We start from the raw sequence: 11,598 nt of genomic DNA on the forward strand, positions 1-11,598 counted from the left end.
GAGAGAACACCGGTGACTGGCAGCCACAATGTTGCCTCCACCATGTTTTACTATATAATATGGTATACTTTGAATCAGCCGTTTCTCTCCTACTTTCTCCTCCACATCATCTGGTAAAAGATCATCTTGGTTTCGTTTTCATTTGCTGAAAGAATTTTCTCTCCTTGATTTAAGGGTTCGTTTTGGGTTTTTTTCAGTCTAATAATGAAGTCTTACTTAAAAAGTAGGAGTGTTGAATTTCAACAAATTCAACACTTTGAATGAACAACAGTCGCCTCAAGGCACTTTATATTGTAAGGTAGACCCTACAATCATATGACACCCTATGTGCAAGCACTTTGGCGATGGTGAAAAGGAAGAACTCCCTTTTAACAGGAAGAAACCTCCAGTAGAACCAGGCTCAGGGAGGGGCGGGGCCATCTGCTGCGACCTGTTGGGATAAGAGAAGGAAGACAGGACAACAGACATGCTGTGGAAGAGAGACAGAGTTTAATAACAAGTATGATTCAGTGCACAGAGTCTATTAACGCATAGTGAGTGAGAAAGGTGACTGAAGAAGAAACACTCAGTGCATCATGGGAATCCCCCAGAAGCCTGAACCTATTGCAGCATTACTAAGGGAGGATTCAGGGTCACCTGATCCAGCCCTAACTATATGCTTTAGCAAAAAGAAAAGTTTGAAGCCTAATCTTAAAAGTAGAGCTAGTGTGTGTCTCCTGAATCCAAACTGGAAGCTGGTTCCTCACATACCATTTTTAAATACTCTAGGAACCAGAGAGTGTTTGTAAAATTGTGTGTAAAATATCTATAACTGGTAAACAGTTTATATAACACTGAAACCCCAGCAGCTAGATCAATGGAGGAGTCAGCAACATATAAAATAGTGTCATCTGCATAAAAATGTACACTCTGGTAGAGATAAAATTGCATGTGTACAATGTGAATAAACAAACCTTTGGCATTTAATCAGGAAGACTCATATTTTAAAAATACAACACAATTTTAAATATAAGTGTGACGCTTTCAGTGTCCTCATTTCCTCAGATAAAGTTTTCTGAGATTTTTATAGCCTACAAGTCAGGACAGCAGAGTGGTGTCCGAGCCACTCGTCTACCCTCCATCATGTCACTGTGTCTCCAGCAGCTGTCTCGTACTAATGGCCTCGACCTTTCTGCTCTTCCTTTATAACCCCACCATCATTATCACAGCTCACTGTCACACCCGAGCTGTACACTTTCTGTCTCTAGGGTTCAATTAACCTAATTGGACTTCATGACACTGATGGAGGGTGAAATTAGGTAAAATGATGACTCGGTAAAGATACATAATAATAATGATGATGTTTGTTATAATTGCCTATTAAGATTAAACAGCAGGGTGATTGTTACAGCAACTGTATGAATTCTGCTCGTATTAACTAGAAATACTTTGAGTACCCACATAATGTCTGTGAAACTTTCTATTAAAGAACTCTTTAACCTTTGGGGGCAACTAAATAGCTTTATTGTGCAAACAAAAATTAGGAATTTAAATTTAAGGACATCTGATATCCACTCTGATGCTAAAGTTTACACTAATCGTAATAAGAGAGCGCTTTATTTGTGAGTGTTGAGAGTGGAGGACAGTTATAGCGCTGTATGAAACTGCAGCCAGCAGGTGCTTAACTAGCATTAGCACATAGACTGGTGTGTGTGTCAATTAAACAAACAAAGGATAATATATTAAACAGTAAGCAGATACACGTGTAAGCAGTTTCTAGTTTACCTTAAAACAAATCTTTTATAGCACTCTCAACAAAAACAGTGGATTTTTCTTACTAATGCTAAACTGTACTAAGTTTATAATAGTTATAAAACTGATTTTTGGCACCAGAAACTTTCTGCTGTAGTCGAAATGAACATTCAGGACTGTTAATGCTGCTGTGGGACCCCCACCTGAAAAAACCCAGTGTAAGTCACCCATCTATAATGTTTGCAACAGCAAATAGAGCTGTTTTAATTTTGTTTTGTTGTTTTTTAGCTGCCTTTGTTTTCCTCTGCTGGTATTCTAAATAATCATGTTGGAAGTTGAGTGTTTTCATTAGAATCAGAATGGAGGTTAAAATAAAATTTCTATTCTTTTAGTATCATTTTATATTTACATTAACAGTGAGTTTCAGTGAGCTTTGTACAAAATAGTTGGTAAGAATCTCCTCCAATGGGTTACTTTTTACTTTGAGTACATTTCAGAGGTTTTACTTTTTCATTTTTACTTGAGTATAAAGGTCAAATCTCGACTTCAACTTTTGCTACGATATTTGTTTAAAGGAATTTCACCTTTATTTGATAGAGTACTGAATCTAATGTAAAGACACCCTTTCTAGAGTATCTGTACTTGTACCTAATTGACACCTGTGTGTAGTTTTGCCACCTCTGTCCAAAGATGTACCAGAAGCACTGAAACGCAGACGTTCAGTTCCTAAATAGCACAGAGTCGGATAAATAACTCGTCTTTTGTTACTTCTGGTTGAGTCCAAGGACTAGGAAAGAAGAACTGAGTGTGCCGCACTCCTATAATCCATGTTTTATATTTTACAAGCCAGCATCTGAAGGCTGCGTAACCTGTTGGTGTTCATGTTGTCTTTAAGTTAGTGCAGGCATTAGAGGTGGGCAGATAAATCCAGATATCAATAGTATTGATATCAAGCCTGATATCAGATCAGTACTTGTGCAACAGGATTGATACTTTTTTCTGTCCCCATAGTTCAGTATGTTGCCCAGTGAGTTATGTTAATTATTGGGATTTTTTTTTTTTTTTGTGGAAATGAAAAAAATATACTTCAGACATGCAATAAAAAATGTCTGAAGCTTTTTGTGTTGACTGCCAGGTCTATTTTATTTATAGTGTACAGCACATTTAAACAACAGAAGCAGACCCAAAGTTCACAAATCCCTCCAAAAAAAAAGCTGAGAGGTGTGTTTTTATTGTGTTAATAAATTATTATGGAAAATAAAAAGCACCTTGACTTAGTGGTTAATTAAATGTGTTCAGAAACTGCAAAGTGATGATGATTCATCTCATAAATCATGACGCACAGCTCTCCTTTACATTAGCAGCCTTTGTAAGTTAAAAGTATCGACAATATTTGTCAATACGAAAATTTGCAGCATCTTACATCTGATGTAAGCGTGGAGGTTTATTGTGCAGTACCGCAGGCAGAGTGTGAGCTGAGTGTTTGGAAGAATTTATCTTCTTCTCGTGATGCTGCCTTTTTCACAGCCAGATGCACATTTTAATTTCACTAGAGAGCACTACATGCATCTTTACAGCTGGCGCGTAAAACGTTTAAGCGCCTCGGGTGATCATTACAAGGCAGCTGCCAGCTGTAAACTCTCCGATTTCCGCACAACAACCGGTGAAATAATAGCACATCTTTTACGCCACTCTTCCTGTATTAGCACACCGCGATAAAGATAACGACGGTGATATGAAGACGAATGGGGGGGGGGCGATAATTAAGATGATGAAGGGCAGGTGTGGGTTGAGCGGTGGACCTTCACAGCTTAGGTGCAAACACAGGCTGGTTGCTAGACAACCGTGTCCTCCAGAGGGTCCTTGTAAGGCCTGGAGCTGGGGTGAGACAAGGGGTCAACACAACTCTACCTTCAAACCCCACAGCACACTAAAAATAGACTCGGATTTAGTGTGTGTGTAAGAGAGAGTACAGTGGAGAAAATTACAGATAAAAAGTAAGCTACATGGAATAAGTGACATTAGCTGTGTGGAGGAAGATGGAGGAGGAGGAGGTTTTGGGATGAGCGAAGTCTGACGCATTAGCAGAGCGGTGCGTAAGGCTGCTGTAATACGAGCTTTTTCCTATCTGTCTTCTCCGAGAAAGCCTCATCCCCTTCTGCCTTACTTTCCTCATGCACGCACACTCACACTCCTTTTATAAAAATACCCAAGGACAATCCTCACTATTAATAGGAAGTGTTGTCAACTGGCTCTGGAGAAATGGGACCTGCTGTTCAGCTAACTATTTTTGCAGTCCTTTGTAGTGGTGACCCCTTGCACTGTCAATTACATCGTTAACAATACAGATTATTAACGACCCTATAACCTGTTTCACTTTTTAAAAACAAAAGTTATTTTGCAAAATGCTTAAATATGGCATGTGTTTTATTATTATTATGATTTTGTTCATCATGAGCTCCCTCGGTGAGCTGTTCCAGAGGGACGCTCATATTATTTACTTGGCTCATCTTTCATCACTGGGCTCTTTTGATTCAATCACCAGTGCAGTAATTGAGCTCCACGCATACTGCAGGTGATTTAGAGGCCTCGGCACCGACATCCAGTGATCCCGCATTCAGCTATTCCCCGATGCTGACTGCATGTACAGTAAATAAGCCGCAGTTCACCGCTGACAAGAAACCACGTGTGAGAAAGTTCTGATTTAATTTGTCGTCTGTCTTTTAATTTCTTTGAGGTGTATGAGAGCAGTAGACAAGTGACATGCAGATAGGCTTAAAAGCCCAAGTCCAGATTACTTTTAATGTTTGACGCTGTATCCTCCTGAAACTGGGATGACTATCACAGAAAAGCACTGCCTTGAGGTAATCTTTTCTATGTGGATGTAGCTCAGGAGGTAGAGCAGGTCATCTACCAATCTGGTTCAGTCCCTGGCTCCTCTTCTTGGAGAAGATACATAACCCCTAGTTACCAAAGCACACACTGGAGTATGTGAATGTTAAGTTAAAAGTGCTTAGGCATAGAAAAAGGCTCTTGTATACATGTGTGTGTGAATGAAGCTTGTAGCAAGGAAGTGCTTTGAGAGCTCAAATAGAGTAAAGAAAAGTGGAAAAGCACCAACCCATGCATAAATTCTCGCATCATTATGGAGGAATGTTGGTCCACTCTGCTTCACAGCATTACTTTATATCAGTGAGGTTTGCAGGCAATGGTTTTAATTGTCGTACCACAGCATTTCAGTCAGGTTGACGGGTCGTTGCAACAGCCTGATTCTTTTATTTTTCAGCCATTCTGCCATAGATTTGCTGCTGTGCTTTGGGTCATTGTCCTGATGCGCAACATAATTTTAGTCAAGCTTTAGCTGTCGGCAACACACCGAGAGGATCATCTTCAGCTCCAGTGTGAAATCAGTGTTGCTCTGTGGTGCAGAATCTCTAAGATCATCAATAGCTGCCTAAGGAAAATGTACAAGATCTGCAATCACAACCTCTGGGAAAACCAAAACAAGTACCTGTGGTGGATGAGATAGAAAGAAGTAGATGGCAAAAGATAGGACATAAGCTGAGGAACCAGGCAACAACATTACCAGACAAATCCTGACATGGAAACAGGCCATGGAGGCAGGCCAAAGCATACACAGTGGAGAGACCACCAAAAGGATACCGAGAAATTGGGATACACTTGGCCTCAGATTAAGGTCATGGCTCAAGACCGAGCACTTTGGAGGACTTCTGTCGACTGCTTATATCCCAAGAGGGGTGTGAGGCATAAACAAGTAAGTTTAGCTGTCGGACAGATATCCTCACATTCGATTCTAGAATACTTTGGGATACAGAGAAGTTCACGGTTGACTCAATGACTGCAAGATCCTGTGGCTAAACAACAAACCCAAATCCTAACCTAAACTGAGCCCCTATGTTCCTTTTAGAGAGAAGAGGCGTTCTTCTGTCAATGCTTCCTAACAAGCCATACGTGTTCAGTGTTTTTCTAATTGTACTGTTGTTCAGTTTATTTACAAGTGGCTTTATAATCCATCCCAGATTAATTTGCAGCCAAATCTGCTGTTCTCAAGATCATTGCTGATGTTTTTCCTCCTTGAAATTTTGTTAAAACACACCTGAATTCTCCAAAACTGCTGCTTTTATAGAGGTGCTCGCATTTCCTGATGATCAGTTAATCAGGTGCATTTGATTAGCAGCACCTGGCCGTCCCTGACCCTCTTAATTCCCATGGAAACAGTAAGGGTGCTCTTAGTTTTTCACATCTCTGATCTTTTTTCATAATTACTGTTACTGTATGAATTATTGAGATGTCTCCAAAACCTGATTGATAAGGCGATGGTGACTTAAGAAGTTCATCCTTTATGCCAAATTCAAAGAATTTCTGTGAGACATTCGAGAAATATTGAAACTGAAATTGTCCCATTTGTGTTAGCTTACTTGGATGATTGAGAGAGATCAGCTTCATCTTGTTAGTTGGATTATAAACAAGACAAAGCTCAACAAAAATACTATACATACTGGACTGTTTTCCAGGGATAGTTAAAATAATGTGCAACTGATGCATTGTTTAATAGAGTGTGTGTGTCTGTGCCCGTGTCTTTGTGGCTGTGTGTCTGTGTACACCAGGAATAGGGCTTGGGTTGGGAGAGTACTTAAAGCTTAGCACCATTCCAGCTAAACACCTGTCACACACACACAAATATACACACACGCTTGTTTGTGCACTCACAATTGCATCTTGGTGCGCACACTTGTCCAGTGCATACCATACACTCTGTCTGTCTGTCTGTCTGCCTGCCTCACACTCACACTTGAACATACTGTGACATGCTCAGAAAAGTTGACACTTGTGTCTGCAAGGTCACATTTATACCTTCTCTCACACGGCTGTTGTTTCATTTGGGGGGTATTTTGTGTATCACAGTCTGTATCCATCCTTCAAACAGCTTCTTTCACACATTTTTCAGGATTGTCTTTGTTTAATAGTTAAGGGAGTGCATGTAATGTGCGGTCTGTGCATTCTATTATTTTTTATTAAATAAAAAATAGTAGGACTCTTCAGTGTAGTGGCTTTCTCCCTGTTTCTGCAGAAACAATAAGTCTGCCACAGGTATTCAATAAAAAATGAGCAGAGAGTGTTAAACTCTGTACATCGCCGTGCTCTGTTGTCCTCACTCTCCTTCTCGGCTCCTTCACAGCGGGCTCCCTCCATCTTTGCTCAAATCTCATCCATCACCCTGTCATCGCCGCCGTTCCTCCAACCCTTTGCACACAGACATTCTCGGCCTGCCCGCGCTCAGGGCCGTATATGGAGGGGCCATCCTGGCAGGGGAGCCACAGGGTTAAATATACTCCCAAGCTCCAAGAATGTCAGACTGCTCCAACGGGGTGATGCACCGCTGAGCACGGGGGCACACAATGGGCACATGTGCTCATTGTCTCATTAGCATAAGCATTTTCTGTTTGTCGCAGCGTGCGCTGAAGTCACAGCTCCGAGGCCCATTCAGAAAATTCGTCTCTTCTTCTGGTAGAAAAAACACAAATTAAGATATAATATTTAAAGTCTTCATACTCATTAAAGAAAATGATAACAGCAGTAATTTGTTATTAACTGAGAAGTAGAAAGCAGTTCTATAGGTTATTTATCTATTTATTTTTCCCCACGTTTTTGCTTCACTACACTTTTTCATTATAATATTTTCCTTTGTTTTTTAACATGAAGGCAAAATCACGATGTAATTAATTGATTATGCACTTTTCAGAAACTATTGATCATTCGCTGATAACCCTTTAAGCTCTTTTCTTATTGGTTTTTGTCTTATTTTAGGCCAGGTTAGTGAGGGCGGCCTCTGCCTATGCAGCCACCCTTGGAAAAACCCAGAAACTATTCAAATAGTGGTTAAATCAGCTAAAAGTCGTCAAAAATGGCCACTAAAATCACAGAGGAGGTCATCTTCATGGGGGAAAGTGCACTTTCTTACTTTCACAAGGAAAACTGCTTAATAAAAACGCCACCTCAGTGTTACACCTGCGTTACGCTGAAAATCCCAGGCATCTTGATTACATTTTAAAATAAGACTATAAGTGTGAACAGCGCTTCTCTTCAAAGTGAAGGCCTCGCCCTGTGTGATTGAGGAGCTGATGGACTATCCTGTAGTTATCTGAGAGCATCACTGCCCGTCCTGACTTAATCAAATTTACATTTGTTGTAAACAAGCTGACCCGCTCCGTAAGAAGATGTATCAAATCATAAGTCATGGAGATTTGAAAGTGTAATACAAGCAGAGCAGTAGCTGCTACCGAGCTATTAATTGATGCCATAAATCTAATGCAAGAGTGCAGTGGCCTCTGTAAACAAATCACAACTAGATCTTGGAGGCACATTGGAGAGTGTGTCTGGTTGTGTGTGTTTATGTGGCTTCACTGCAAAGTCCAAACAGATCTTCTGAGGAGGAAGTGGCTCCTTCTCTCCTTGGACCAAAGAGGTGGGAGGACGAGGGGCTCACTCAGAGATTTGGTGACATAAGAGAGCAACACGAGAGCCTGGAGAGCGTTCACACTTTATGTTCTCAGGGACACACTTAGTTAAGAGAGCGCCTGACGCTGATTTACTTCCAGAGACAGGTTTCGGGGCACGTGGAAGAGGAGTTAGGAAGTGGATGCAGGAGAGGGAAGGAATCACAGACTGGAGATTATTGAAATGGCAGGAGTTCGAAGCAAATTCACACTCATGAACTGGGATACAGCGGTCGGTCTTTAAATTATATCACTGTTTCGTTTGAATTTGGACAAAGCGTTGACCAGCTGCTCCGGGATTACTGTTTGGCCCAAACAATTATTAAAGAACTATCATTTTAGGTCAAATTAGCGATGCCTTGGAAGGGCAAGTTATTGGTTTATTTAGCTGAAGCAGCTTAAAAAAATACATCAACATTGTGTCTGTTGTTGTCTTTATTTTAATTTTACAATAGCATTGCTATGTCTCTAGTTTTGTGGCTCAGTCCAGAGATCGTAAAGTGTGACTTTTATCATACAGCAAACAGGGCTCCCGCACTTACAGGTCACTTCACTCCACATGCAGAAAAAAGTAAAATGAGTGAAGATACAAAAATTGAGACTTGGAATAGTGCAATGAATTACAGAGGGCCTTACACCTGGGAAAGTTGGGTTAAAGCCCTAAAATCCTGTGTATGGATGCTTGTTTCTGCCACTGGAGAAAAAATCGAATCAGCATGAAGTACCTGCTCAAACATTTCCAATTTACATAAGAATTTGGTCCAAAATGATAAAGTTTAGACATATATCATGAATGCTGTGGAATTTTTGCTTCATGTGTCTTGATGCATGCTCAATGGTCATGACAATTGGCATATTAATGATCAAGGAACTGGCCTCACAGCCCGTTGTTCATTCAGTGGGCTGGTTTCTGTTATTATAGCTTCACATATCAAACACTTTTCAAGATATCTGATGTTTTCAAGTGTCTGTCATTTGGGACAGATACATACAAAACAGACATTGCCTCAGATCTCATTGTGTGAACAAAAGGCCTGAAAGTGATTCATTTTGATGGTAAAGGAAGACCAGTTAATTTTTTTAAGCTTTTATCTTTAATAGTTTTTGGGGGAGTCATTTTGAAACAAACAGCCTCAGATTTCAAGGTGTGGAAAGTATTTGATATATAAAGCTAAAGTTCAAACGTTGGAGATCGACGAGCTGAAAATGTTCTAAAAATTGATTTTAGATGTTATTTGTTATTATATCAAAATTTCTCCTTAATGTCTCACAATTTCAAGTTACTGTTTCAGATTTGGGTTCTTTGTCGGATGTTTTTGTTAGCAATTTCAAATTTTGAGACAATAACCCAAAATTGGATGTGGTGATTTTTTCAGTGGTGGAAAAAAGCTTCCATAGCTGTGTGAGAACAACTTGTTATGTGTGTAACACGTAAAGAAAAACGATTAAAATCCCAAATTACTGCACTATAAAAGGTGTTACGTTTTGTGTTCTTTAGGCAGCACTGCAATATTTGTTTTGCTTTGTTTCTTTCCGCATCATCTCCATTTCTACACAGGTGTAAGAGTGAATATTAACAGATTAATTTAATAACATAATGAATGAAAAAGTGCTTCACGCTCATCTCCACCTTGATTCAACCTTCAAGCTCCAGTGTAGCATCTAGAGCGGGGGATCTTCGCTTGCAAGATGTCACATTCTCAAATCTCTTCAAAAGAACACTGAATTTCTGCCATTGTGTCACAGCCGCCTGCTCACATGCCCACTGCACTATTTATACCAGAGCAGCACAACTGCTGCTATAGGTACAGTTACAGTGAGGCACTTCAAACCACAGCTGCCCTTCCTCAGCTAATAATACGATGCAGTACCTACACACACAAACGTACAACACTCTGCTGCTGCTGCTGCTGCTACTTTTGGCCCTCATCATCCTCCCTTCCTGGTGCTTCCTGTATGTATCATGGTGATGAGCAGCCACATTCAGGCAGGCAGCCCTGACGTGCCCATCTCCCACACCGAGCCGCCTGCCAACGAGCTCTCACACACACTTGTTACATCACGACCTAAACTGTACCCGGTCCCAGCTACAAATCATTAAGCACGTAACTGTTTCAGGTGAAAGGACAAACAAACAAGCTACTTAAACAGATGTTAAAGAGAGGAAAATGAGAAAATGAAATTTTTTTAAAAGGATTCAAAGCACTTTTTATCAAAGCCCTCAAACACTCAATCACACACACATTCATACAAGTATTTTCAATACCAAAGCATCTTATCTAACATTCACACACACACAATCAGGGGCAACTGTATATTGCCCAAGGATACTTTAACATGCTGACCCGAGGAGATGGGGAGTGAACCATCAACCCACCAATTGGTATTTGAGCCACTCTGAAGTTTTCTGCATCAAGGTGTGTATTAATGCAGTATATTCGTGATATTGTATGACCTGCGAATCACTGAACAATGACTTTAGCACCAGGGTGTACAGCCCTCAAATCAAATATACTGCATCTAATGCATCAAACACAAGGATTTGATTATATTTCTTTATCACAGATACTTGTAACATGATTTGCAAACTTTTGCTAAATGAATATAATGTTGATTTTATCATTATACTCTTACATTTTGACTACCTTCATATTTAAAAGGTTGTTTTAGCTAAATGTGATAACAGCAGAGGTCTCAGGGTGAGATTTTTAACAGACTATGGACAGTGTTGGAAAGGTTACTTTTACAATGTATTCCACTACAGATTACAGAATACATGCCCCAAAATGTATTTTGTAACGTACGGTAATGTACGGAAGAGGATTAGGGCCATTGGGGGAAAAAAAGTGGGCACGTCTTTTTTTTTCTTCTTTTCCTAAATTCTGAGAAAAAAGTCAGAATTCTGAGATTATAGTCAGAATTCTGGCTTTAATCTCAGAATTCTGACTTTTTTCTCAGAATTCTGACTTTTTTCTCAAATTTTTTTTCCAGGGGCCCTAATCCTCTTCCGTACTCAATGAGAGTAACGTATTCTGAATACTTTGGATTACTTAATATATTATCATGCTTTTTACAACTACATGAATGTACTATTGCTGTGTGATTTATTACTATTACTGAAGGTCCGCGGCTCCAAACCATAGTAAAGGGAACTCTGGCTGATACGTCGGGTTCCGTGTCAGGCTCCTAGCCGAAAAATAGCTTTACTTTGTTGTCTGGGTCAAGTTTGAGACAGAGAGAGGCGTTGAAAGGCTTCTCTAACAGAACTTATTGTTTCGGAGGAAAACACAAACATGGTGTACAGTTGAATCTTAATAGCTTACTTACAACTGGGCTTGTCAGGCACTCT

Source organism: Neolamprologus brichardi, chromosome 4, assembly GCF_056152115.1.
Source record: "Neolamprologus brichardi isolate AB-2024 chromosome 4, ASM5615211v1, whole genome shotgun sequence".
NCBI lineage: Eukaryota > Metazoa > Chordata > Actinopteri > Cichliformes > Cichlidae > Neolamprologus > Neolamprologus brichardi.